Source organism: Macaca thibetana, chromosome 15 (genome assembly GCF_024542745.1).
Source record: "Macaca thibetana thibetana isolate TM-01 chromosome 15, ASM2454274v1, whole genome shotgun sequence".
Classification (NCBI taxonomy): Eukaryota; Metazoa; Chordata; class Mammalia; order Primates; family Cercopithecidae; genus Macaca; species Macaca thibetana.
This window is the reverse complement of record NC_065592.1, coordinates 3411188-3438293: the sequence shown is the minus strand read 5'-3', so window position 1 is coordinate 3438293 and position 27106 is coordinate 3411188. Positions and strand designations below refer to the sequence as shown.

Here is a 27106-nt window from a genome sequence, read left to right as displayed (position 1 = left end):
GGATCACTTGATGTCAGGAGATCGAGACCAGGCTGACCCACATGGTGAACCCTCGTCTTTACTAAAAATACAAAAATTAGCCAGGCATGGTGGCTTGCAACTGTAATCCCAGTTACTTGGGAGGCTGAGACACAAGAATTGCTTGAACCCGGGAGGTGGAGGTTGCAGTGAGCCAAGATTGCACCACTGCACTTCAGCCTGGGCAACAGAGCAAGACTCTGTCTCAAAATAAATAAATAAAAGGAATAACACCGTGGCAGGAGCTGTGGCGTGGATGAGCCCTGAGTGATTCCATTGACAAGAGATGTCTACAGTGGGCAGAGCCATAGAGACAGGAAGCAGCTTAGTGGCTACCAGGGGCCGCAGGAGGGGAGAACAGGGATACGCACCTGAGGGGCATGGAGTTTCAATTTGGGAGCACGAACAAGTTTTGGACATAGATAGTGGTGGTGATTGTACCCTATTGTGAATAGAATTCCCCTGAGGGACACCTAAAAATGGCTAGAGTGGCACAGCAAACAGTGTGGAGGCCCCTCAAAACATTAAACATTGCATGTAACCCAGCAATCCCTCTTCTGGGTTTAGACCCAAAGGAAATGAAATCGGTGTGTCTAAGAGATACCTGCAGGCCACGGGCATGGTGCGCGCTTCGTAATAGCCAAGAAAGGAAGTTAGTGCACGCGTGGATAAATAAGTGTGGCGGATACACACAGCGGGGCACCGTTCGCCCTTCAGCAAGGAGACCCTGTCACTTGTGATCACATGTGTGAACTTGGAGGTTACAATTTTTTTTTTTTTTTTTTTTTTTTTTTTTTTAACCAGAGTCACTCTGTCGCCCAGGCTGGAGTGCAGTAGTGCAATCTCGGCTCTCTGCAACCTCTGCCTCCCGGTTCACGCCATTCTCCTCCCTAAGCCTCCTGAGCAGCTGGAACCACAGGCACCCACCACCACGCCCGGCTAATTTTTTGATATTTTTAAAGGAGAGATGGGGTTTCACCATGTTGGCCAGGCTGGTCTTGAACTCCCGACCTCAGGTGATCCTCCTGCCTTGGCCTCCCAAAGTGCTGGGATTAAAGGCGTGAGCCACTGCGCCTGACCTAATGTCACAATCTTAAGTAAAATAAGCCAGGCACAGAAAGACAAATCCCACAGGCTCTTACTCATATGTGGAGTGTGAAATAGTGGAACTTAGAAGCAGAAAGTGGGGCAGTGGCTCCCAGGGGTGGGCGGGGACAGGGTGGGCAGACGTTGGCTGAAGGCCAAAGCTTCAGTTGAGGAGTGGCTGCCCAGATCTATGGGATACAAAGTTTCAGTTGAGGAGTCGGTGCCGAGATCTATGGGACACGCTGCGACTCTAGTGAATAAAGACACTCTGCTCTTGAAAATTGTTCATCACAGGCCGGGCGCGGTGGCTCAAGCCTGTAATCCCAGCACTTTGGGAGGCCGAGACGGGCGGATCACGAGGTCAGGAGATCGAGACCATCCCGGCTAACACAGTGAAACCCCGTCTCTACTAAAAAAAAAAAAAAAATACAAAAACTAGCCGGGCGAGGTGGCGGGCGCCTGTAGTCCCAGCTACTCGGGAGGCTGAGGCAGGAGAATCTCTTGAACTTGGGAAGCAGAGATTGCAGTGAGTTGAGATCGCGCCACTGTATTCCAACTTGGGCAACAGAGGGAGACTTCATCTCAAATAAATAAAATAAAATAAAAAATAATAATAGGCAGGGCACGATGGTTCATACCTGTAATCCCAGCACTTTGGGAGGCCAAGGCAGGCAGATCACCTGAGGTCGGGAGTTCAAGGCCAGCCTGACCAACATGGAGAAACCCCGTCTCTACTGAAATTGAAAATACAAAATTAGCCTGGTGTGGTGGCGCATGCCTGTAATCCCAGCTACTCGGGAGGCTGAGGCAGGAGAATCACTTGAACCTGGGAGGCGGAGGTTGTGGTGAGCCGAGATCACACCATTGCACGACAGCCTGGGCAACAAGAATGAAACACCATCTCAACAACAACAAACAAAAAAAAAAAAAAAAAAAAAAAAAGAAAAATAATAATAATAAAATGTACAATTCAATGGGTTTGAGTAATAATGACATCATTAACTCTTTAAAATTATCAAATTATACGTAATATAATTTGCCATTTTTCCCATTTTTTTCCAGGCAGAAGTAACTTTTTAAACATTGCTAGGGAAAGGCTCTGACATCATGGGCAGAGGTGAAAAAGCACGGCCTGACTCTGGTAGCCCTGAGTTCAAGTTCAGCCCCCGGCTCTTCACCGAGGTGCTGGCCTTCGCAGGAACCCCTCGCAGGCAGCTGCGGAGAGCAGCACGATGCACACGCAGGGTCTGGCTGGTGTCTGGCCAGAGAGAAGGAACAGTGAGTGTGTCCTGGAGGCGCTCGCCATGCACTCACACACCATCTGTGGATCCGGAAGTGACTTCTCCCTTGGCCGATGAGGGTTCTCTGCGTCCTGAGATCACAGGACATTCACAGGGAAGTTCTCCCTCCTGCACTCCCGGCTGGCTCTGAAAATTATGAAATAAGTTGAATGCTCTGAGGGCTTAATTCCATCTGCCCAACTTTTACGTACAACAAGGAAGTTGAGCCCAGTTTAGGGGAAGAATGTACAGAGCACCAGGGGGCAGGGTCTCCTCTGAAGTCTTTTTTGGACCGAATCTCACTCTGTGGCCCAGGCTGGAGTGCAGTGGCGTGATCTCGGCTCACCGCAGCTTCCACGTTCCGAGTTCAAGCGATTCTTGAGCCTCAGCCTCCTGAGTAGCTGGAGAATTAGCCTGCTACCACGCCTGGCTAATTTTTGTGTTTTTAGTAGCGACAGCATTTCACCATGTTGGCCAGGCTGGTCTCAAACTCCTGACCTTAGGTGATCCACCTGCCTCGGCCTCCCACAGTGCTGGGATGACAAGTGTGAGACACTGCGTCCGGCCATAAAGGTGCTATTCAAAAAAAAAAAAAAAAAAAAAAGACTTGAACCCTTCCCACCATCTTGGCTGAGTGCTTGATCACACTGGTGGACACCGCACTGGGCTGCACTCTAGTCCCTGCCGATGGCCTCTGTGGGGGGATCCTTCCAATCCCTTGAGACATGGGCCATGTTGTAGGGGGCCCTGGGAGCCAGTGGGAGGTGTGAGCACTGAGGGGCCCCCAGTCCTGCAGGGGAAGCCTTCTGGGCTGCGGTCTCTCTCCTGCCAGGCATCCTGGGCACCGTGTAGCACCTGCCACCCTGGGCTCAGCCTGCCCCGTGCCCTCCTTCCTTGGCCAAGGGCAGCTCCTGGAGTTTAGGGGATGGGAGTGGATTCCTTCTGAGGTGGGTGGAACCTCTCCTCAGCCCAGCTCAGCAGACCGGCTGTGAGGTTGCTGCTTGGGCACCATGGGCAGTCGGGGGTAAGGATGGATGCCCCTCAGTCACTGATGCTGGGCTCACACTGGGCAGGTACTTCAAGACAGATGCCGGAGGAGCAGCCAGGGGTGTCCGTGGGGCACATGGGCTGGGCCAGGCCAGCGCCTCTCCAGGACCTCAAGCAGGACTGTGGTCGGTCCAGCCCAGGAGGGAGCCTGCCTAGGCCTGTGCAGGATTCCAAGGGACCCTGGGTGGGGACCCTCCTGGCAGCCGAAACTGGGGGAGGGAGAGTAGAACATCTGGCCCTGCTGGGTTGGGGCTGTTGCTTCTTTTTGGCCCCAGCAGTCCCCCGGGGTTGATTTCCCAGAGCTCCCACACCCCAAGTGTGTCCAGGGCCCCAGCCGTTGCTGCTACTGGGGGCCTCAAACTCCCCCAGGGCAGCCAGGACCCCAGGGGCTGTGGAGCCAGGGGCAGAGTGGAGGCGGGGGTGGGGGGAGGGCTGCAGCTGGGCCCTCAGTCCCCACCCTGCAGGCCAGAGCAGGAAGGGCTGGCGGGAGCCAGGGACAAAAGGCGGACGTGCAGCCGGCCATGCGTGTCCTTATCAGGGGCTGCACTCCCAGCACAGCAGCCTGCGCGGAAACGCTCTTCTCGGCCGCCTTCCTGCCTGGAAGCCCGGAGGCGCTGGAGGCCCCCACCCAGCGGGACGCCGAGGGGAGCGAGGGGAGCCAGGTGGGGGCAGATGTGCAGGATGGGGCAGGGGCAGCGGGGCGGGGAGGCCTGGCCTCTGGGGTCTGGAGGGTTAGCTGAGTATTTCACGCTGCACTGCCCTGTGGGGCCGCCGTGATGTGGATGCTAACGCTTTCCCCACCTGTCAGATGGGGAAACTGAGGCCCAGGGCGACAGTGACCTCTCAAGGTCAGGTTCTAGCTAGGTGAGGAGCCAGACACAAACTCAGGCCAGAGGCGGCCCCCGGGGCTCTGCCATCCACCCAGGCTCTGGCTGACAAGGGAGCCTCCCGCTGTGCTGGCTCCTGAAGGGGATGGCTGGGACTCGGCCCAGCTGCCCTCTGGTGGATGTGGGGCCACCCCAGTTAGGGCGAGGCTGCCGGGGTCCACGCTCCCTCCTGCCCTCGGACGTGCAGACTTGAAGAATGCTGGCGGGCGGGCTTGGGGGCCTAGCACCGGCCAGGTCACCGACACAACTTTCCTCGGAGTGAATCTGCCGGAGGACTGAGCTGGGGTCTGGGGACGGCTTCCCAGCAGGCCCTGCAGCCTGTTCCACCCCAGGCGTAAGTCACGCTACCTCCCTGCAGCCTCCCTGGGAGGACATGGCTGCTGCTGAGGTGCTGGGGCCACATCCAGTCCTCTTGGCTTGTCGAGGTTGGGGCGATGACTGCCCCCAGCATGTGAAACCCACGGGTAGGTGGTGGGGACTGTGTTCCCGCCCTGATGACACCTGCTGTGGGAAGGCACCAGAGCCCCAGAAGACCCCCCTTCTGCAGAAGCACGGGGGGTGGGGGACGTGGGAGAGGCCCGCAGAGGCTTGTGCCCCTCTAACCCGTTCCGTGGTGACAGGGCTCTCTCTGGCTTCCCGGGAGGCATCCATCCTGAGCCCAGTGGCTCGATTCAGGTCCTGGCCCTGCTGCAGGAGGGACCTTTGCGTCCTTGACTGAGAGTGGGTGAGCCAGGCCGGGAGAGTCATTTTCTGTTGGCCGTGGCTGGAGCCTGTGACCTGCATGCGGGAGAGCGCAGGGCCACCCGCGGTCACTGACCAGGCCCGTTGTCATCGGTGGATCTGGCCGTGCCTCAGTTTCCCACCCATCCGCCGGGGCTGGGGCTGTCGCTGAGAGTTGCTTCCCTGGGGGTTGGGAGAGGAGAGGCTGCCACATCCAGAGCACGTCCACCTAGGCCCTGGCCTGGCTTGGGGCCCTGCCTCCACTAATTTGAGAGGATGGAGGAAGTCCCCTGTGGCCTCTTCCCTTCTCAGCTGACCTCACCCATCTGGGTCTGCACAGGAAATGCCAGGGTGTGCCGGGGCCTGACCCTCCTGCACAGCCGGGGCCCCAGCGCCTGCCACCCGCCATCTGCTGACCTCTGTGGCTGGGCCCAACACCACACTCTCCAAGGCCGACTCAGAGTCCTGGGAAAGGGTCAGGGGCTCCCACCTCCGAGCTGAGCTCATCGGGGAGGGCTCAGCACCCGATCACCTCTGCGCCCTGGTACCCCAGGCTCCGCCCTGCTGCTGCCTGCCTGGTGGTCAGTGCCTGTCGCCCCCATTGTTCCCTCCAGGCTGGAGGAAGAGTCTGGGCAGGGAGAACCCTGGTCTCACGGGCTCCCAGGGCCCTGGCACCAGGGATGTGAGGAGCTTCTCCTGGGACAAAGGCTGAGGGGTTCCGGGGATCCATGCCCGTTGACTTGGGCCCCACCCCCGCCCCCCTGCAGCCGGCACATGGGGCGGCGACTGCAGTTCCCCCAATGCCCACAGCGCGGCAGTGTTTCCCCGCGGACGCTGCCCTGGACCGGTGGCCTCTACCCTGCCGCTGCCAGCCTCGGGCCGGGTTCCCTGGGACACGCATCCCTCCCGCCCTGACAGTCTGTGCGTCCCGCCCTGCGTGGCTTCTCTCCAAAGGCGCTTAAGATTCGAGGAGGGGGTGGGGAGAGGACCTAGGCTTGGTTGGGAAGTGGGGCCTGGGACCCTGGGATCCTGTGCTCCGTCCCCACTTGCAAGGCTAGGGGCTCCCTAGAGGCTGTCCTGGGGGCCCTGCCTGCGGGGTCACTGCCAGGGTCCTGCAAGCAGCCAGCTGGCACCGCTGTCACCACATTCCACCTTTTGGGGAGCTCTGGGCACAGCCTCCAGGGAAAGCCCGGCTGCTGACTTTGGCCCCCTGACTCCTGAATCCTTGGAGTCACACAGTGGCACGGCCTGCACGTCGGGAAGGGAGGCAGGCTGGGCTGTCCCAGCCACTGCTATGGTTCCTGGGCTGCCCTGAGGCGACCAGGAGATGCCAGACGCTTTGGGGTGAGGGTTTGCTTGCCGGCTTTGCGGCTGGTGAGGGGATTCCGCAGGGGCATTAGGCCCCCGCGCTCTTCTGGAGAGGGACCGGCTCCCTAATCTCTGGGATTCAAAGGTGGAAAATGCACAGGGGGCATCCCGTGATGACTGAGAAGAAGAAGTGGCAGAGTCACAGCTGAGGGGAGGCTCTCAGTGTGGCCAGTCCAGAGGAGAGGGGGGTAGGGGCAAAGGTCTCCAGGAGGCCGGGAGACGCCTTCAAGAAAAGAAATGGGGCCGGGCGCGGTGGCTCAAGCCTGTAATCCCAGCACTTTGGGAGGCCGAGACGGGCGGATCACGAGGTCAGGAGATCGAGACCATCCTGGCTAACACGGTGAAACCCCGTCTCCACTAAAAAAAATACAAAAAACTAGCCGGGCGAGGTGGCGGGCGCCTGTAGTCCCAGCTACTTGGGAGGCTGAGGCAGGAGAATGGCGTGAACCCGGTAGGCGGAGCTTGCAGTGAGCTGAGATCCGGCCACTGCACTCCAGCCTGGGCGACAGAGCATGACTCCGTCTCAAAAAAAAAAAAAAAAAAAGAAAAGAAAAGAAATGGAAAGGAGTGGTGACCTGATGGGTGAGGGAATACGGGGACAAGCCTTGTGGCTCCGTGGGAGAGCTTGGGGGAGGACCACCCTTGCCACGGCGACCTCTGATTGTCACCCAAGCTGTACTCTCCCCTTTCACGGTAAAAGGAGTTTCACCGGGTTCAAGGCTCTCCAGCTGAAGACCATGTTTCCCAGCCTCCTTGCAGCCTCTGACTTAGCCTGTGACCACGTTCTGGCCAATCGGACCAGGGCAGGAGTGGGAGGTGTCACTTCCAGATCTTCCCATGAAAAGAAAGGGTCCTTCTCCGGGAGAACCCACCCCGAGGTTTCCTGGCCATAACCACCTTCAGAATGGTCTTTGTGTGTTCGAGAGATACTAGACACTAGAATCTCTGAACACGCCAGAACGCTCAAACGCCCTTCCACCTTAGGATTTACAGCCCCCTCCAGATAAATTAAGACATTCAGTATTTCTCCACTCTTAGCTGGATTCTAAAGTTCTGTATGTTTCGTGATGATGTGTATTTTTACAGCAGTTTTGTAACAGAACTAGTTAATTTGGTGTATATGAATTTTTCTCAAAGATCTTGTCCAAACTATATCCAATTTTCTGCCCAGAATTATCAGATTGAAAGTGGTTGGTTTTTATTTATTTTTTCTTTTATTCCTTTTTTTTTTTTTTTGAGATGGAGTTTCACTCTTGTTGCCCAGGCTGGAATGCAAAGGCGCGATCTCAGCTCACTGCAAGCTCTACCTCCCAAGTTCCGGTGATTCTCCTGCCTTAGCCTCCCGAGTAGCTGGGATTACAGGCGCCCGCCACCACGCCCAGCTAATTTGTATATTTTTAGTAGAGACGGGGTTTCACCATGTTAGTCAGGCTGGTCTCGAATTCCTGACCTGACTTCAGGTGCCCTGCCTTGGCCTCCCAAGTGCTGGGATGACAGGTGTGAGCCACCGCGTCCAGCCTTGGTTTTTATTATTAACATTGTTTAGAGTGATTGGTAATATCTAGAATGGCAGGTGGTGCATAAAAGCTAAAGAGGGGAGAAAGATTACTTAGTTGGGTTATACAGCTATAAACACTATTCAGTTTATTCGGTGGACAGGGTTATTTCTGTATATCCTTTGGGTTTCATTTTTTGTTTGTTTTTGCCTTCACGGTGAGACTGCAATCAACTGTTCTCATCACATACGTTATTAACAAACCCGGTCCCATAACTTTAAAAAAAAAGGAAGAATCTCTCTCTCTCTCTTTTTTTTTTTTTTTTTTTTTTTTGAGACAGAGTCTCACTCTGTCGCCCAGGCTAGAGTGTAGTGGCGTGATGTCGGCTCACTGCAACCTCCACCTCCTGGGTTCAAGCGATTCTCCTGCCTCAGCCTCCTGAGTAGCTGGGACGACAGGGGCCCGCCACCATGCTAATTTTTGTAGTTTTAGTAGAGTTGGGGGTTTCACCATATTGGCCAGGCTGGTCTCGAACACCTGACCTTGTGATCCACCTGCCTCAGCCTCCCAAAGTGCTGGGATTACAGGCGTGAGCCACTGTGCCTGGCCAGGGTCACTGTCTTGAAGACCTTTCCCTCCCTCCTGCAGGCAGGGAGAGGTGAGAGGTGGAGTAGCCCCTTGGATCCTGAGCCAGAAGCCGCGTGTTGAGAGTGGCAGGAAAGCCCATCAGCCTCAGGACTTTCATGTGAGTGAGAAACCAGCTGTATCATGTTTAGATTCCTGGCGTTTTGGTTCTTTGCCTCAGTAACTTAACCAATATTCTAACTAAGTGAAAAAGGAAGTAGTTACGAATTCCAGGAAAAACAAAAAGTTGTAAAAAGGAAATGCATTTATCATATAGTACTTGGCTCAAGTGTGAACAATTACATAGTTATATTAATGCAAGCGCTGACTACCTGTGTGAAGAATTTGGGATCCGTCATCAGGTGGGAGGGGAGAAGTGCATGCACTGGTCCGGGAAAGATGGGAAAGTCAGATCCTCATCTTCCGGTAGGAAGTCAACAGGAAGCTTCAAGGACCTGCACGATGAGCATATTATTTCACAATAGGGAAGTGATGCTGGCTAGAAGAGCTAAGTTGGCTAAAATAATTTTTTTTTTTTTTTTTTTTTTGAGACGGAGTCTTGCTCTGTCGCCCAGGCTGGAGTGCAGTGGCGCAATCTCGGCTCACTGCAAGCTCCGCCTCCCGGGTTCACGCCATTCTCCTGCCTCAGCCTCCCGAGTAGCTGGGACTACAGGTGCCCGCCACCGCGCCTGGCTAATTTTTTGTATTTTTAGTAGAGACGGGGTTTCACCCTATTAGCCACGATGGTCTCCATCTCCTGACCTCGTGATCCGCCTGCCTCGGCCTCCCAAAGTGCTGGGATTACAGGCGTGAGCCACCGCGCCCGGCCGGCTAAAAGAATTTTAAGTGATCACTTCTGGAGTTGGAGTTGCTATTTTCTCTCTGTCTTGGGGAAACTTTTAAACTAGGCGCACACATTGCTTTTAAAATTTAAAAAAACACAACCAGGTGTGATGGCTTATGCCTGGAATCCCAGCACTTTGGGAGGCTGAGGGGGGAGACTCGCTTGAACCCAGGAGTTTGAGACCAGACTGGGCAGCAAGCAAGACGCCATCTCTACAAAAACATGGAAATATTGGCCAGTGTGGTGGCACCTGCCTGTAGTCCCAGCTACTTGGGAGACTGAGGTGGGAGAATCGCTTGAGCCCGGGAGGAGGCTGCAGGGAGCCGTGTTTGTGCCACTGCACTCCAGCCTGGGTGACAGAGTGAGACCTTTTCTTAAAATAAAATAAAATAAAATAAAATAAAATAAAATAAAATCATTTAATTTTTTTTTAGTTAATAGGCCCTGAACTGAGCCTCTGTGTGCAAACATCCATGGGAAACGTGGGGAAAAGAGGAGGTCTTGTCTGGTATGTGGGGCAGGCGTGTGCAGCACAGCAGACAGGGAGGAGCTGAGTGACAGCCCCAGGTCAGGCAGGGACAGATGCTCAAGGGCACCAGGCTGAGGGGCCTGGAGGCCCAATCTTAGGCATGAGGAACCAATCAGGCCACTTCTTTCTTTTCTACAGAAAATTATCACTTGCTGGGCCCCCTTGGTGCTGCTTTCTGGGCAGCAGTGGCTGAGCCCCTGGCTCCAGGGGAAAAATCGGGGGTTGCATCTTATTAGCACTCTGACCTTGGCATGGCACTCTGACCTTGGCACTCTGACCTTGGTGTGTGTCCTTTCACTAAGCCCTGGTCTCCCATCCAGCCATTGGAGCCATGGAGCCGCTGCAGGGACTCGGCACTCAGCACTTGTCCCACCCCTTCCTGGAGCCCCTTCTCCTACCGAGGAGTCTGGCATGCTAAGTATGTCCTTTATCAACCTCCCTTGCAGCCAGAGCTCAAGTCCGGGATAGCTCAGGCAGCCAGATGTACTGCCTCGTGGGAGAATGAGGAGGACGGAGCCATCTTGCCGTTGCCGTGACACTTGGCGTTTCTGCAGCAGCATCCACTAGGCAGTCGCCACTTCGCAAACCTCAGCAGGCAGCTCCGGCTGCAGTGGAGACACCTCCTGACCGCCAGATGCGGCTGAGGCCTGCTGTGGTCTCTCCCTAGCCACCCCGGCCCAGCCGCAGGAGCCAAGGAGTTCCGGCCAATGAGTCTCCCTTCCCTCCCTCCCTCCCTCCCTCCCTCCCTCCCTCCCTTCCCTCCCTCCTTCCCTCCCTCCCTTCCTTCCTTCCCTCCTTCCTTCCCTCTCTCTCTCTCTCTCTTTTTTTTTTTTTGAAACACAGTCTCGCTCTGTCACCCAGGCTGGAGTGCAGTGACACGAACTCAGCTCGCTGCAACCTCCGCCTCCCAGGATCAAGCGATTCTCCCGCCTCAGCCTCCCGAGTAGCGGGGACTACAGGCGCCCGCCACCACGCCTGGCTAATTTTTGTATTTTTAGTAGAGATAAGGTTTCAGCATGTTGGCCAGGCTGGTCTCCTGACCTCAGGTGATCCATCTGCCTCGGCCTCCCAAAGTGCTGAGATTCCAGACGTGAGCCAACATGCCCAGCTGGGTGTTTTCTTTTTTTTTTTTTTTTTTTTTGAGACGGAGTCTCGCTCTGTCGCCCAGGCTGGAGTGCAGTGGCACGATCTCGGCTCACTGCAAGCTCCGCCTCCCGGGTTCACGCCATTCTCCTGCCTCAGCCTCCCGAGTAGCTGGGACTACAGGCGCCCACAACCGCGCCTGGCTAATTTTTTGTATTTTTTAGTAGAGACGGGGTTTCACCGTGGTCTCGATCTCCTGACCTTGTGATCCGCCCGCCTCGGCCTCCCAAAGTGCTGAGATTCCAGACGTGAGCCAACATGCCCAGCTGGGTGTTTTCTTATTGTGGTAAAATCACGGAAATAATACACATAACTTATGATTTTGACCATTGTTAAGTGCACAGCTCAGTGGCACTAAGCACCTTCCCAGTGCTGTGTCACCCACCGCCCATCTGCAGAACGCCTCCATTTTACAAACTGAAACCCTGTCCCCGTGAAACACCAGCTCCCCACACCCCACCCCAGCCCAGCACCTTCCCTCCTACTTTCCATCTATGGATCTGGCACTCTGGGGACCTCATTGTATTCCTCAGAGCTCTGCAGACAAGCAGAGCCAATAGGAGGTGCGTAAGCAGAGAAAGCGGTTTATTACAGGGACTGGCTGCCACGATGGTGAAGGCCACGAGTCCCAGGATCTGCTGCGGAATCGCCGGATCATATGAGGTCAGGGAGTATGTCCGCTGCAGACCCTGCGGAGCCACCATCCAAAACCACATTGAGAATATTTCCATTACTCTAGGAAAAACTTCTCAGTCCAGCTGAGGTGAGCTGTCATAGACTTACCCTCCTACCCGAAACAGCCAAAAAGCAAAACAAAACCAGACAAAACGCAGACACGTGGCTTCCAAGACACGGGACACTAGGCATTAGAGGACGGTGACCCTGAGTGACGGGAACAGCCGTGCCCTAGTCACCTGCGCTCACTGCCTTGGAGGGCAGTCCAGGCTGCGGGCGGGAAGGAGGAACCCACACAGGTCCCAGCAGATCCCCGAGGCTGGAGAGGCCGAGGCGGCTCGAGTTCACAGACAGTACCAGAGTGGAGAGCGTTGCACAGGGAGGGACCCCGAAGACCTGGACGGGACCCCTGGAGTATCCAGAAGAGGACTGCCCTGCTGATTCCCATAAGGAAACTCCCCAGGGTTGGTAAAAAGCCATCTGGAAGGACGAGACGGAACAGGACCCGTCTCATGACCGAGGACAGCATCTCTCCCCATCAGCCAAGCAGGACAATCTCTTAACTCACGGGGCCTTGGGTGAAGCCCTCCTCGGCGGGGGACGATAGCCTGAGCCTGAGTTCTGCTCTGAGCCCTCCTACCAAGCCATAAAAGCAAGACTAGAAAGGATGCAACTGCCTCCAGATCACTTAACGGCACGTCCAGGACAAAGCTCAAGATTTCCTGGAAGAGAAGAGTCCCCGGCACCCAGCCAGGTGAAATTCACAAGGGCTGGCGTCCAAAGGAAGAGGACCTGCCAGGCATGCGGAGGAGCAGGAGAATGGAACCTATGATGAGAAAAATGATGTAATCGAAACCATCCCACGGCCGGGTGCGGTGGTTCACGCCTGTCATCCCAGCACTTTGGGAGGCTGAGATGGGTGGATCACAAGGTCAGGAGTTCGAGACCAGCCTGACCAATATGATGAAACCCCTTCTCTACTAAAAAATACAAAAAAATGAATCGGGTGTGGTGGCGGGCACCTGTAATCCCAGCTACTCAGAGGCTGAGACAAGAGAATTGCTTAAACCTGGGCGGTGGGCCGGACGCGGTGGCTCAAGCCTGTCATCCCAGCACATTGGGAGGCCGAGACGGGCAGATCACGAGGTCAGGAGATCGAGACCATCCTGGCTAACATGGTGAAACCCCGTCTCTACTAAAAAAAACAAAAAACTAGCCGGACGAGTTGCGCGGCGCCTGTAGTCCCAGCTACTCGGGAGGCTGAGGCAGGAGAATGGCGTAAACCCGGGAGGCGGAGCTTGCAGTGCACTGAGATCCAGCCACTACACTCCAGCCTGGGCGACAGAGCGAGACTCTGTCTCAAAAAAAAAAAAAAAAAAAAAAAAAAAACCTGGGAGGTGGAGGTTGCAGTGAACCGAGATCGTGCCATTGCACTCCAGCCTGAGCCACAAGAGCAAAACTCCGTCTCAAAAACAAAAACAAAAACAAAAACAAAAACCAAGTAACAAGTGTTGTTCAGGGTGTGGAGAGATGGGAACCCTTGTGTGATGTGGAATGTAAAATGATGTAGCCACTGTGGGAAACAGTACAACAGTTCCTCAAAAAATAAATGGCCCAGGGCGGGTGGCTCACACCTGTAATCCCAGTGCTTTGGGCGGATCACCTGAGGTCAGGAGTTCAAAATCAGCCTGGCCAAGATGGTGAAACCACATCTCTACTAAAAATACAAAAAATTAGCCGGCGTGATGATGGGCACCTGTAATCCCAGCTACTCAGGAGGCTGAGACAGGAGAATCGCTTAAACCCAGGAGGCGGAGGTTGCAGTGAGTTGAGATGGCGCCATTGTACTCCATCCTGGGCGACAGAGTGAAACTCCGTTTCAAAAAATAAATAAATACTTTGGGAGGCCGAGGCGGGCGGATCATGAGGTCAGGAGATCGAGACCATCCTGGCTAACGCGGTGACACCCCATCTCTACTAAAAATACAAAAAATTAGCCGGGCGTGGTGGCGGGCGCCTGTAGTCCCAGCTACTCAGGAGGCTGAGGCAGGAGAATAGTGTGAACCCGGGAGGTGGAGGTTGCAGTGAGCTGAGTTAGCGCCTCAGCCTCCTGCCTCAGCCTCCGGAGTAGCTGGGATTACAGTGCCCGGCCTCTCATTTTTGTATTTTTAGTAGAGACAGGGTTTCACCATGTTGGTCAGGCTGGTCTCAAGCCTCCCGGGTTCACGCCATTCTCCCGCCTCAGCCTCCCGAGTAGCTGGGACTACAGGCGCCCGCTACCATGCCCAGCTAGTTTTTTGTATTTTTAGTAGAGACGGGGTTTCACCATGTTAGCCAGGATAGTCTCGATCTCCTGACCTAGTGATCCACCCGCCTCGGCCTCCCAAAGTGCTGGGATTACAGGCGTGAGCCACCGCGCCCGGCCAAGCCACCATTTTTTACATAAAGCTTTCAAAATGAACCCTAGAGACCTGTTAAGTTTTCACCGAGGAGGTCTGGGGCATGAGTCCTTACTGCAAACTGCAGCCTGGCCTGGCCTGAAGTCACAGGGACTGGGTCCAGGTCACCGCAGCTGCCATCCTGTCAGTTGCCAGTGGCCGCTGATTTCAAGGCAAAGCGCCCAGCGGCCACCACCAAAACTGCCTCTGCGCGTCACTTCCGTTTCCATAAATGTGCAGCCCCGGGGTCTTCGAATTTGTCCTGGTTCTGAGCCAATTTTAGAATCATGAATGAAAGCTAATTAAGATTTTTAAGCTTAATTTGTTGCAACGTTGTCTCTCGTGACAGTTCCAAACAGCCTGCACACAGTTTCCCTGATTATTTAACATCTTACATTTGTGAGATGCGTTTGCTACCATTGACGAACCAGTATGTACTGGCAACTCACTGTAATTTTTCATTTTTTTTTGGAGACGGAGTCTCGCTCTTTTGCCAGGCTGGAGTACAGTGGTGCGATCTCGGCTCACTGCAATCTCTGCCTCCTGGGTTCAAGCGATTCTCCTGCTTCAGCCTTCTGAGTAGCTGGGACTACAAGCGCGCGCCATCACGCACAGCTAATTTTTGTATTTTTAGAGACAGGTTTCACTATGTTGGCCAGGAAGGTCTCGATCTCTTGACCTTGTGATCCGTCTGCTTCGGCCTCCCACTGCCCCTGGCCACATCTCACTATAATTTTAATTTGCATTTCTCTGGTGTCTACAGATGTTGAGCACTTTTCTATGTTTTTTTATTTTTATTTTTTATTTATTTAGTTTTGAGATGGAGTCTCACTCTGTCATCCAGGGTGGAGTGCAGTGGCAAGATCTCGGCTCACTGCAACCTCCGCCTCCCTGGTTCAAGTGATTCTCCTGCCTCAGTCTCCCAAGTAGCTGGGATTACAGGTACTCACCACCACGTCCGGCTAATTTTTGTATTTTCAGTAGAGACAGCGTTTTACCATGTTGGCCAGGCTGGTCTCGAACTCCTGACCCCAGGTGATCCTCCCACCTCGGCCTCCTAAAGTGCTAGGATTACAGGAGTGAGGCACTGCGCCCGGCCATGAATGCAAATCTTTTTCCAGAGATATCTACAATTAATATTTTTTCCCAGTCTCTGGATTGCCTATTCATTTTCTTCGTGGTGTCTTTTGATCAGCAAAAAAAAATTTACTTTGCTATCAATTTCTTTTCTTGTACATCTGGTGATTTGTGACCTGAAAGAAGTCTTTGCCTACCGCAAATTGTGAAGATTTTCTCTCGCCTTCTTCCAGAAGGTCTTGGATTTTATGTTTAAGTCTGTGTGACTCATCTTGATTTCATTTTTGTGCAGAGTGAAATAAAGTTAAGGTTCAATTTTTTTTCTTTTTTCTTTTTTTTTTTTGAGACAGAGTCTCTCTCTGTTGTCTAGACTGGAGTGTAGTGGCACAATCTCGGCTCACTGCAGCCTCCACCTCCCAGGTTCATGTGATCCTCCCACCTCAGCCTCCCACTCCCGAGTAGCAGGGGTTACAGGCATGTGCCACCACGCCTGGTTAATTTTTGTATTTTTAGTAGAGACGGGATTTCGCCATGCTGGCCAGGCTAGTCTCGACCTCTCAGGCTCAAGAAATCCTCCTATCTCAGCCTCCTAAGTAGCTGGGACTATAGGTGCGTGCCACCATGCCTGGCTAATTTTTAAATTTTTTTTATAGAGACAGGGTCTTGCTATGTTGCCCAGGCTGGTCTCCAACTCCTGGGCTCAAGAGATGCTCTCACCTCGGCCTCCCAAGGTGCTGGGATTACGTGAGCCATGGTGCCCGGCCTTAAAAGGATTTTCTACATGCCGGATCATGTATGTCTTCCTTTCCCTTTCCTGCCTTATTGCCCTGGGACTTCCTGCATGGTGCAGAGGAAGTGGTGAGAGAAGCCCCCTGGCTCTGTTCCCCACCTTGGCGCCGGGCCTTCTGTTTCTCACCGTCAGGCATGACTTCAGCGATGGTTTCAGATACATGGTCTTGCCGGTTTAGTCGGCTCCCTTCCATTACTGGTTTGCTGAGAGTTTGCACCATGAATGATGACGCATTTTGTTATGGTTTTGCCTGAGGGGATTACATGGATTTTCTTCTTATTCTGTTAACATGAATGTGAAAGTTGTCAGAATAAATATAGGGTCACTGGTGTTAAAACAGCAAAAGGCGACCAGGCGTGGTGGCTCATGCCTGTAATCCCAGCGCTTTGGGAGGCTGAGGCGGGCGGATCACGAGGTCAGGAGATCGAGACCATCCTGGCGAACACGGTGAAACCCCGTCTCTACTAAAAATACAAAAAAAAAAAAAAAAAAAAATTAGCCGGGTGTGGTGGCAGGCGCCTGTAGTCCCAGCTACACGGGAGGCTGAGGCAGGAGAATGGCGTGAACCCAGGGGGCGGAGCTTGCAGTGAGCCGAGATCGTGCCACTGCACTCCAGCCTGGGTGACAGAGCAAGACTCCATCTCAAAACAAACAAACAAACAAACAAACAGGCTGGGCACGGTGGCTCACGCCTCAAATCCCAGCACTTTGGGAGGCTGAGGAAGGAGGATCGTCTAACGTCAGGAGTTCAAGACCAGCCTGGCCAACATGGTGAAACCCTGTCTCTACTAAAAATACAAAAATCAACTGGGCGTGGTAGCAGGTGCCTGTAATCCCAGCTACTCGGGAGGCTGAAGCAGGAGAATCACTTGAACCCGGGAGGCAGAGGCTGCAGTGAGCCGAGATCACACCACTGCCCTCCAGCCTGGGTGACAGAGCGAGACTCTGTCCGAAAAAAAAGAAAGCTGGATCCCTTGACTTCCTGGGATAAACTCCCCTTGGTCTTGATGTATTATCCTCTTTATACATTGTGCAATTCGATCTACTAAGATTTCGTTACAACTTTTGTGTCTGTCTTTTTAAACATTTTTTTTCTATTTACTTATTTATTTATTTATTTTTATTTTTTTATTTTCCGAGACAAAGTCTCACTTTGTTGCCTGGGCTGGAGTGCAATGGCACAATCTCGGCCACTGCAACCTCTGTCCCCAGGTTCAAGTGATTCTCTTGTCCCAGCCTCCCGAGTAGCTGGGATTACAGGTTCCTGCCACCACCATGCCCGGCTAATTTTTGCATTTTTAGTGGAGACGGGGTTTCACCATGTTGGCCAGGCTGGTCTCAAACTCGTGACCTCAATAAATCCGCCTGCCTCGGCCTCCCAAAATGTTGGGTTTACAGGCATGAGCCATCTCACCTGGCCTCTATTTACTTTTAAGGCAAGTATTCTAGAAACTGTTTTGTGTCTACGTCTATGAGGAACGTTGGCCTGTAATTTTCTTTTCCCGTGATATCTTTTCTGGTTTTGGGCTTGTGGTAACGGTGACCTGGTAAACTTGTATTTCTGGGAACAGTCTGTGTAGAATGGATATTATTTCTTCCCTAAATGTTTGGTTGCATCCATCAGGGAAGCCGTGTGGGCCAGGAATTGTCTTCGTGAGATGGTTTTAGTTATAAATAGAATTTCTTTTTTTTTTTTTTTTTGAGATGGAGTCTCGCTTTGTCGCCCAGGCTGGAGTGCAGTGGCCGGATCTCAGCTCACTGCAAGCTCCGCCTCCCGGGTTTACGCCATTCTCCTGCCTCAGCCTCCCAAGTACCTGGGACTACAGGCGCCCGCCACCTCGCCCGGCTAGTTTTTTTTTTCTATTTTTTAGTAGAGAGGGGGTTTCACCATGTTAGCCGGGATGGTCTCGATCTCCTGACCTCGTGATCCGCCCGTCTCGGCCTCCCAAAGTGCTGGGATTACAGGCTTGAGCCACCGCGCCCAGCCTATAAATAGAATTTCTTTACTAGATCTACAGCCATTCTGGTGATGAGCACTTTTTCTGCCAGATCTGACATGGGTGTCTTTCAAGGAATTTTTCTATGTCATCTAAGTTGGAAAATTTGTGGTCATAAAGCTGTTAATAAACCTGACACGTTCACCCTCTCAGTGTCGGTGGGAGGTGAGATGACGCCTCCTCTATTTCCTGACACATTCACTGTCTCAGTGTCTGTGGGAGGTGAGATGGCGCCTCCTCTCGTTCCTGACACGTTCACTCTCTCAGTGTCGGTGGGAGGTGAGATGGCGCCTCCTCTCGTTCCTGAAACGTTCACTCCCTCGGTGTCTGTGGGAGGTGAGATGGCGCCTCCTCTCGTTCCTGACACGTTCACTCTCTCGGTGTCTGTGGGAGGTGAGATGGCGCCTCCTCTCGTTCCTGACACATTCACTGTCTCAGTGTCTGTGGGAGGTGAGATGGCTCCTCCTCTCCTTCCTGACACGTTCACTGTCTCGGTGTCTGTGGGAAGTGAGATGGCGCCTCCTCTCGTTCCTGACACATTCACTGTCTCAGCGATGGTGGGAGGTGAAATGGCTCCTCCTCTCGTTCCTTAAACGTTCACTCTCTTGGTATCTGTTGGAGGTGAAATGGCGCCTCCTCTCCTTGCTGCAACATTCACTGTCTCAGCGTTTGTGGGAGGTGAGATGGCCCCTCTTCTCATTCCTGAAACGTTCACTCCCTCGGTGTCTGTGGGAGGTGAGATGGCGCCTCCTCTTTCCTGAAATGTTCACTGTCTCAGCGTTTGTGGGAGGTGAGATGGCCCCTCTTCTCATTCCTCAACATTCACTCTCTCAGTGTCTGTGGGAGGTGAGATGGCACCTCCTCTCCTTCCTGAAACGTTCACTCCCTCGGTGTCTGTGGGAGGTGAGATGGCGCCTCCTCTTTCCTGAAATGTTCACTGTCTCAGCGTTTGTGGGAGGTGAGATGGCCCCTCTTCTCATTCCTCAACATTCACTCTCTCAGTGTCTGTGGGAGGTGAGATGGCACCTCCTCTCCTTCCTGAAACGTTCACTCTCTCAGTGTCAGTGGGAGGTGAGATGGCGCCTCCTCTCGTTCCTTAAACGTCCACTCTCTCGGTCTCTGTTGGAGGTGAGATGGTGCCTCCTCTTCTTCCTGAAACGTTCACTGTCTCAGCGTTTGTGGGAGGTGAGATGGTGCCTCCTCTCCTTCCTGAAACGTTCACTGTCTCAGCGTTTGTGGGAGGTGAGATGGCACCTCCTCTCATTCCTGACACGTTCACTCTCTCGGTGTCTGTCGTTCCTGACACGTTCACTCTCTCGGTGTCTGTGGGAGGTGAGATGGCACCTCCTCTCGTTCCTGACACGTTCACTCCCTCGGTGTCTGTGGGAGGTGAGATGGCGCCTCCTCTCGTTCCTTAAACGTCCACTCTCTCGGTGTCTGTGGGAGGTGAGATGGCGCCTCCTCTCGTTCCTGAAACGTTCACTCTCTTGGTGTCAGTGGGAGGTGAGATGGCGCCTCCTCTCGTTCCTGAAACGTTCACTCTCTCGGTGTCTGTGGGAGGTGAGATGGCGCCTCCTCTCGTTCCTGAAACGTTCACTCTCTTGGTGTCTGTGGGAGGTGAGATGGTGCCTCCTCTCGTTCCTGAAACGTTCACTCCCTCGGTGTCTGTGGGAGGTGAGATGGCGCCTCCTCTCGTTCCTGAAATGTTCACTCTCTCGGTGTCAGTGGGAGGTGAGATGGCGCCTCCTCTCGTTCCTGACACGTTCACTCTCTCGGTCTCTGTTGGAGGTGAGATGGTGCCTCCTCTCCTTCCTGAAACGTTCACTGTCTCAGCATTTGTGGGAGGTGAGATGGCACCTCCTCTCGTTCCTTAAACGTCCACTCTCTCGGTGTCTGTGGGAGGTGAGATGGCTCCTCCTCTCCTTCCTGACACGTTCACTGTCTCGGTGTCTGTGGGAGGTGAGATGGCGCCTCCTCTCCTTCCTGACACGTTCACTCTCTTGGTGTCAGTGGGAGGTGAGATGGCGCCTCCTCTCGTTCCTTAAACGTCCACTCTCTCGGTCTCTGTTGGAGGTGAGATGGCGCCTCCTCTCCTTCCTGACACGTTCACTCTCTCAGTGTCTGTGGGAGGTGAGTTGGCGCCTCCTCTCGTTCCTGAAACGTTCACTCCCTCGGTGTCTGTGGGAGGTGAGATGGCTCCTCCTCTGCTTCCTGACATGTTCACTCTCTTGGTGTCAGTGGGAGGTGAGATGGCGCCTCCTCTCGTTCCTTAAACGTCCACTCTCTCGGTCTCTGTTGGAGGTGAGATGGCGCCTCCTCTGCTTCCTGAAACGTTCACTCCCTCGGTGTCTGTGGGAGGTGAGATGGCGCCTCCTCTGCTTCCTGCCAGTGCTGATTTCTGGTTTCCTTTCTTCGTTTCCTTTGATTCGTCCAAGTGGAAATCTGTGGGTTCTATGGATCTTTCCAAATTAGCCGCTCTTGCTTTCCTTGATTTTCTCTGTTGTTTGTCTGCTTTCTACTTCATTTCTGTCTACTGGTGTCTTCGTTATTTTTTCTTCCTCGTTTATGTTTAATTTTCTTTCTTTAGTCCTTGGTGGGGTCGCGAGCTCTGTCCTAAAGGGGCCTGGGTTCCCTCTACGGGCAGGTTTGTTGGGGAACCCAGGGCTCCGGGTCCCAGCCCAGACTGTGCTGGGGACTGAGGGGAGGAGTAAACCAAGGGCTTGGTGGCTTCTGTCCTTACCCAGACCTTGGTGCCCCGGGCCCTGGGTGGCTGAGTGCCCCCTCCGCCCCAGGCATCCCTACTGGCCCTCCTGGGACCAGGCAGCTGAGCGGGCTGGACCTGGAGCTGGCAGCAGCCACAGGGGGGCAGCACATCCCCAGGAAAAGTCATATGTGCGCGAGTGAATGAGTGTCTGTGTGAGCATGAGTGCATGTGTGTGTGTGTGAGCATGTATGTGTGTATGTGTGTATATATGTGTGTGTGACCATGCGTGTGTGTATGTGTGTGCGAGCATGGGTGCATGTGTATGTGCGTGTGTGAGCATGTATGTGTGTGTGAGCATGCATGTGTGTGTATGTGTGTGAGCATGCATGCGTGTGTGAGCATGCATGCATGTGTGTGTGAGCATGCATGCGTGTATATATTTGTGACAGCATGCATGCGTGTGTATGTGTGTGAGAGCATGCATGTGTGTGTATATTTGTGAGAGCATGCATGCATGTGTGTGAGCATGCATGCGTGTGTATGTGTGCGTGTGTGTGAGCATGTGTGTGAGCATGCATGCATGTGTATGTGTGCATGTGTGAGCATGTGTTCGTGTGCATGTGTGTGAGCATGCGTGTGAACATGGGTGCGTGTATGTTTGCATGTGTGATCATATGTGCATGTGTATATGTGTGAGCATGCGGGAGTCTAGTGTGTGAGCATGGGTGTGTGTGTGTGTGCTAGCATGTGGGCATCTGTGTGTGACCATGCGTGCATGTGTGTGTGCAAACATGGATACATGTGTGCAATCATGTGCATATGTGTGTGTTAGAATGTGTCCGTGTGTATGTGCATGTGTCTGCCCGTGTGTGCACGCTCATATAAGCATGTGTACGCATGTGAACCAAGCCTCCTCAAGGTACCTGGTCTAACAGGGCTTCTCTGTTTCTCCCCATCTAGGGCCCCTCCCCTTCTCAGCCCCCTCCTCATCTGAGCCCCCCAGGGCATTGAGGGCTACAGCCCTCCCACACTCAGCCTCCACTTGGCCCGGTGGGTGGCAGCGGGTGTCTGGGGAATGGCCGCAGGCCGCAGGCCAGTGTGGGTGGGAGGGAGACTCTTTGCTGGAGGATGCTGGAGGCCGATTCTCTCCAACTAGCCCCTCTCCAGTCTCTCCTCTTGCTCCGGGTCTTTAACCCCTTCCCCCACTCCCAGAGCCCAGGCTGAGCTCCAGGAGCCGGTGGGCGGAGGGCACTGCCCAGCCTCTGCCTTGGACAGCTGAGCTCAGTCTGAGGGGTTGTGGGTGCAGTCTGGGGGGTTGTGGGGTGCAGTCTGAGGGGTAATGGGGTGCAGTCTGAGGGGTTGTGGGGTGCAGTCTGAGGGGTGATGGGGTGCAGTCTGAGGGGTTGTGGGGTGCTGTCTGAGGGGTTATAGGATGCAGTCTGAGGGGTTGTGGGGTGCAGTCTGAGGGGTTGTGGGGTGCAGTCTGAGGGGTGATGGGGTGCAGTCTGAGGGGTTGTGGGGTGCAGTCTGAGGGGTTCTGGGGTGCGGTCTGAGGGGTGATGGGGTGCAATCTGAGGGGTTGTGGCGTGCAGTCTGAGGGGTGACGGGGTGCAGTCTGAGGGGTTGTGGGGTACAGTCTGAGGGGTGATGGGGTGCAGTCTGAGGGTTGTGGGGTGCAGTCTGAGGGGTTGTGGGGTGCAGTCTGTGGGGTGATGGGGTGCAGTCTGAGGGGTTGTGGGGTGCAGTCTGAGGGGTGATGGGGTGCAGTCTGAGGGGTTGTGGGGTGCAGTCTGAGGGGTGATGGGGTGCAGTCTGAGGGGTTGTGGGGTGTAGTCTGAGGGGTTATGGGATGCAGGGAGGAACTGTGCAGGCGTTTTTATTTCCCCTTGGTCATTTACGAAGCCCCCGCAGGTGCAGGCTGGGAGAGGCTGTGGCCGGGGGGTGGGGGTGCAGGGTTGAGCTGGCGAGTGGTCCTACAGATCTAGGGGCAGACATGGGCATGGCGGGACCCAGCCCAGCCTGGGAGGAGTGGGGAAGGGGAGACAGGAGTCTGGGGTCTAGGGGGCGAGGGCTGCTGAGGGGCAGCCTGGGGCTGGGCAGGGCAGGCAGGTGGGAGCCAGGTTGGGGGTCCAGCATGGGATTCCCAGCACCAGACCCCAGTCCAGGATGGGTCTTGGGCATCGCAGGAAGGAGACGGGTGGGGGCTGTGGGGAGGAGACGGTGCCTGAGGGAGTGGAGCTGGGGACAGGGCGCTGTCGTCGCCCCCTCCTCTCACCCCTGCAACAGGCAGGCTGGGGGCTTCGCTGTGACCCCCTCGCTTGGGCAGCTGGGGTGATGGTGACCCAGCTGTGGGGAGCAACTCAGTCTGAGGGCTTATGGGGTGCAGGGAGGAACTGTGCGGGCTAAGAGGCATTTGTGCTGTGCCAGGGTGGGTGGGGTAGGGCGTGCCAAGTGCTCCAGGTCCCCGCCCAACAAATCAGAGCTGCAGCATATGGCTGGCAGGGCCTTTGTTTGCCAAGAAGGGAGAAGGGGCTGGGAAGCCCTGACCGGGCCCAGCCTCAGGGGCCTTGGGCAGCCACCAGGCCTGGGTGTCCCAGCTGGAAATCCCTCAGCTGGCCCAGAGCGATGGGTCCTGATGCCACCAGGAAACCAAAGTGCAGAGTGGTGGGCACAGGGCCCAGGCGAGGACCCCAGTCTCCAGGGACCCCCAGCAGGACACAAGGCTCAGGTGCAGCCCCCTCCACCCTGCCCAGCCCTCTCAAGCCTTGTTCGGTGGCCCCATGGCTGTTCCCATGATCCATCCAGGGGCCCAGGGCAGAGGCAGGGGAATCCTGGACACACAGGCCTCTGGGGAGAGGAGCCGAGGCCCCCAGGGGCAAGCACAGGACAGGGAGCCTGTGGAGTTCCCGCTTGCTCACCTGTGCAATCAGCTGCAGCTTCTTCCTCGGGGCACACACGGTCGTGTCCCAAGCCAGGATTCTCAGGGGTTCTCCCAGTGTCCACAGGACAGGCAGGACTATGATGTGGGACTGCTACCACCAGGCCCGGGGGGACTGCCCCATGTCCTTGAGGGGCTGCCAGGGGCCAGGGAGGGTGGGCAGGCCGTGCCCAGGCTGGGGGTCAAGGGCAGAGGACGTGGGAACCTGCAGAGTGACAGGTGCTGCTGAGGCCTGACTGATGGCGGCTTCCCTGAGGGAGCAGGAAGGCAGGGGGAGGTGCTCGCCCACAGGTAGGGGGACAGAGGGCTGGTTGGCAGCTGGCCCAGCGTCTGTCCCTGGGCAGGCAGACCCCAGGAGGAGTCCTTGGAGAGAGGGCTGAGCTCTAGCTGGAAGCCACAGTGTTTGTGAGGCTGGGGGGAGCTGCCCCACCCCATCGCCTTTCTGGAATTCTAGGTGAAGACCCCTCGACCGAGATGACACTCCCCTTTCCCCAGCACCACAATGTCTTCCTTCGGCTTTTAGGAACCTCTCTGGAGACTCTCTTATCCAAACCTCCCTTGTACAGGTGGGGAAACTGAGGCCTGGGGGCCGGGACAGCCTCTTGATCTCCCTGGCAGCCAGTTGGGGCCTCAGCACCCCTGCTCACTGAGCCCCCAGAAAGCTGGACCCAGGCCCCACCTCAGCTGATCCTGGCAGCGGTATTTTCCCTGGGCTCCAGGCTGCAGCCCCAGCCCCCACCTTCCATGCACCCCCTCTGCAGTCCCCACCTTCCTCACGCCCTGTCCGCATCCCCACCTTCCTCGCGCCCCGTCCGCAGTCCCCATCTTCCACGCGCCCCGTCCACAGTCCCCACCTTCCACACGCCCCGTCCGCAGCCCCCACCTTCCTCGCGCTCCATCCACAGCCTCCAGGATGTTGCCGGATCTCATCCAACTGCTGCCACCTCCCGCTGCTGTGGCCACAGGCAGGGCTGCTGGGACCACCTGGCCTCCACGACCATCTCCGTGACCCCCCTTTCTTCCTGCCTGTTCCTCCTCTCCCGGCCCAATGGCTCTGAGACACTTTTCTGGCCCCTCTGTCGGTCCCCATCTCTGAGCTCTGGCATCCTCTTGGGCCGAATCCTGCACCAGGCCCGAGCACCAGCACCTGGGAGATTTTCAGGGGCTCATGGAAATATTTTAATTTATTTTAAAATCAGAAGAAAAAACTGAACTTTTAAGGCCAAGAAAATGCTTTAATACATAATATGAATATATTTGTCTTTATACCAGCACAGACGTAAAATACGATTTTTTTTATTTTTTATTTTTTTGAGACGGAGTCTCACTCTGTCGGCCAGGCTGGAGTGCAGTGGTGCAATCTCGGCTCACTGCAAGCTCCACCTCCCGAGTTCACGCCATTCTCCTGCCTCAGCCTCCTGAATAGCTGGGATAACAGGCGCCCGCCACCAGGCCAGGCTAATTTTTTTTGTATTTTTAGTAGAGACGGGGTTTCACCATGTTAGCCAGGATGGTCTCGATCTCCCGATCTTGTAATCGGCCCGCCTCGGCCTCCCAAAGTGCTGGATTACAGGTGTGAGCCACCGCGCCCAGCCAAAATATCAAATTTTTTTTTTTTTTTTTTTTTTTTTTTTTTTTTTTTTTGAGACGGAGTCTCGCTCTGTTGCCCAGGCTGGAGTGCAGTGGCCGGATCTCAGCTCACTGCAAGCTCCGCCTCCCCGGTTCACGCCATTCTCCTGCCTCAGCCTCCCGAGTAGCTGGGACTACAGGCGCCCGCCACCTCGCCCGGCTAGTTTTTTGTATTTTTTAGTAGAGACGGGGTTTCACCGTGTTAGCCAGGATGGTCTTGATCTCCTGACCTCGTGATCCGCCCGTCTCGGCCTCCCAAAGTGCTGGGATTACAGGCTTGAGCCACCGCGCCCGGCTATCAAATTTTTTACTACTTTTATTTTTGTGGAGGGGTGCTCAGGAAGATGCCCTGGCCCCATCCACGTGGCGCTGCAGCCCTGGCCCGAGCTGGCCCACCCCCCAGATGGCTGCTGTACTATCACCCTGCCTGGCCTTGCAGCCTTGGGGGCAGAGCTGAGTCTGTGTCTGTGCCAGGCAGACACAGTGATGGCACCTGCGGGTCTGGCGGCCCTGTCGAGGCGCCTCACGGGCACCAAGCCCCCCCCGTCATCTCCCTGCCCCATTCTCCAGGTCCTTTGAGCCCAAAGCCTGTGGGGTGGTCCCATGGCTCCATGAACCTGGGGATCTTCTGGCCAACATCCGTCTCTGGGGGGCAGGGAGGGCTGTGCACGCTGCTGGTGCCAGGAGGGCTTTGAAGCGCCCCAGAGGCACTGTAAACCGGGTAATGAGGGCAATTAAATCTCAGTCAACTCAGAAAGGAAAAGGACCTTCTTCGGGGTGCCAGGAGCCGGCACCAGCCTGTGTCCTCCATCAGACGGGGGTGACCGTGAGAGGCACACTAGGACAGGCATGGCCCGGGCTTGGAGGCTGTGGAGCAGGGCTGATGCCTGCACTGCAATGAGCTTTGCATCAATCTCTGCCACACCTCGGGATGTAGGAACCATGAATACCTGTCTTTGCAGCTGGGGACATAGGCTCCACAGTTGCACGGCTGCACCAGGTCATGGAACCTTTCAGGTGCCACCACCAGCAGGCAATGCTCCCTTCTAGGGGCAGAGCACGGGGCTCCCTGGCTGGGCTCAGACTCGGTGCTGGGCCTACCTCTCCCTGGGGCTTCACTACCCCAGCCCCAGCTAGTCCTGGCAGCAGCAGAGAGCTGGGAGCTGGCCTCCAGCCCCTCCCCTTACTCCAGCTGGGTACTTACTTCCTGGGTCCCGCATGCCCCCAGTCCAGGTGTGGGCTGGGATGGTGTGGGGGGCGGCGAGGTGGGCAGGGCAGGGGGCTGGACACCACTTCTCCGGGCTTTTCTTGAGAAAGGGCCCCTCCGGCCACACCTTCCTGGGCCGCTATCAGAAGCCAAACAGAGCCGAGGAGTGTCAACGCCTCAGGCCTCCACCTGGCAGCTGGTGCCCGTGGGCTGGGGCCCAGGCGGGAACACCGCAGACCCCTCTGAGCCCAGAGCTCTGTGCTATTTTTAACACCACTGGGAGAAGTCGGGCAAATAGTGTGGGCCCCTCCCCGCAGCCCTGTGACCTCCACCCCTGTGTTTGCACTCTCACTGGGCAAACAGGCGGCGATAAGGCAGAGATTAGAGGGATCGTTCGGCTCCCAATAAACAGCTTCTTCTCCCCCAGCGTGGGATTCCCAGCATCAGACCCCAGGCTGGCAGCTGCAAGGGCTGAGAATGCAGGCGCCCCAGCCCTGCCCCCGCCCCTGCCCCGCCCTGCCCCGACCCAGCAAGGCTCTGGCTTCCCGGTCCGAGGCATCTCCAGCACCCCAGGGCACTCTACCAGCCCAGGATCCCCTGCCACCCCCG

The 27106-nt window shown here is 55.3% G+C and overlaps 2 protein-coding genes across 3 annotated transcripts in view; one reads left to right on the top strand and one right to left on the bottom strand.

The window, feature by feature from the left end:
- The window catches only part of TMEM141 (transmembrane protein 141), a 191348-nt gene extending 166674 nt beyond the window's left edge, over positions 1-24674 (bottom strand). For both annotated transcript variants that reach the window (XM_050760423.1, XM_050760426.1), the window contains exon 1: positions 24671-24674. The gene's annotated coding sequence lies outside the window, so the exon portion shown is untranslated. The remainder of the gene's footprint in view (positions 1-24670) is intronic.
- Positions 1-27106, top strand: part of DNLZ (DNL-type zinc finger) — a 314112-nt gene that overhangs the window by 1552 nt on the left and 285454 nt on the right. The window lies entirely within an intron of this gene.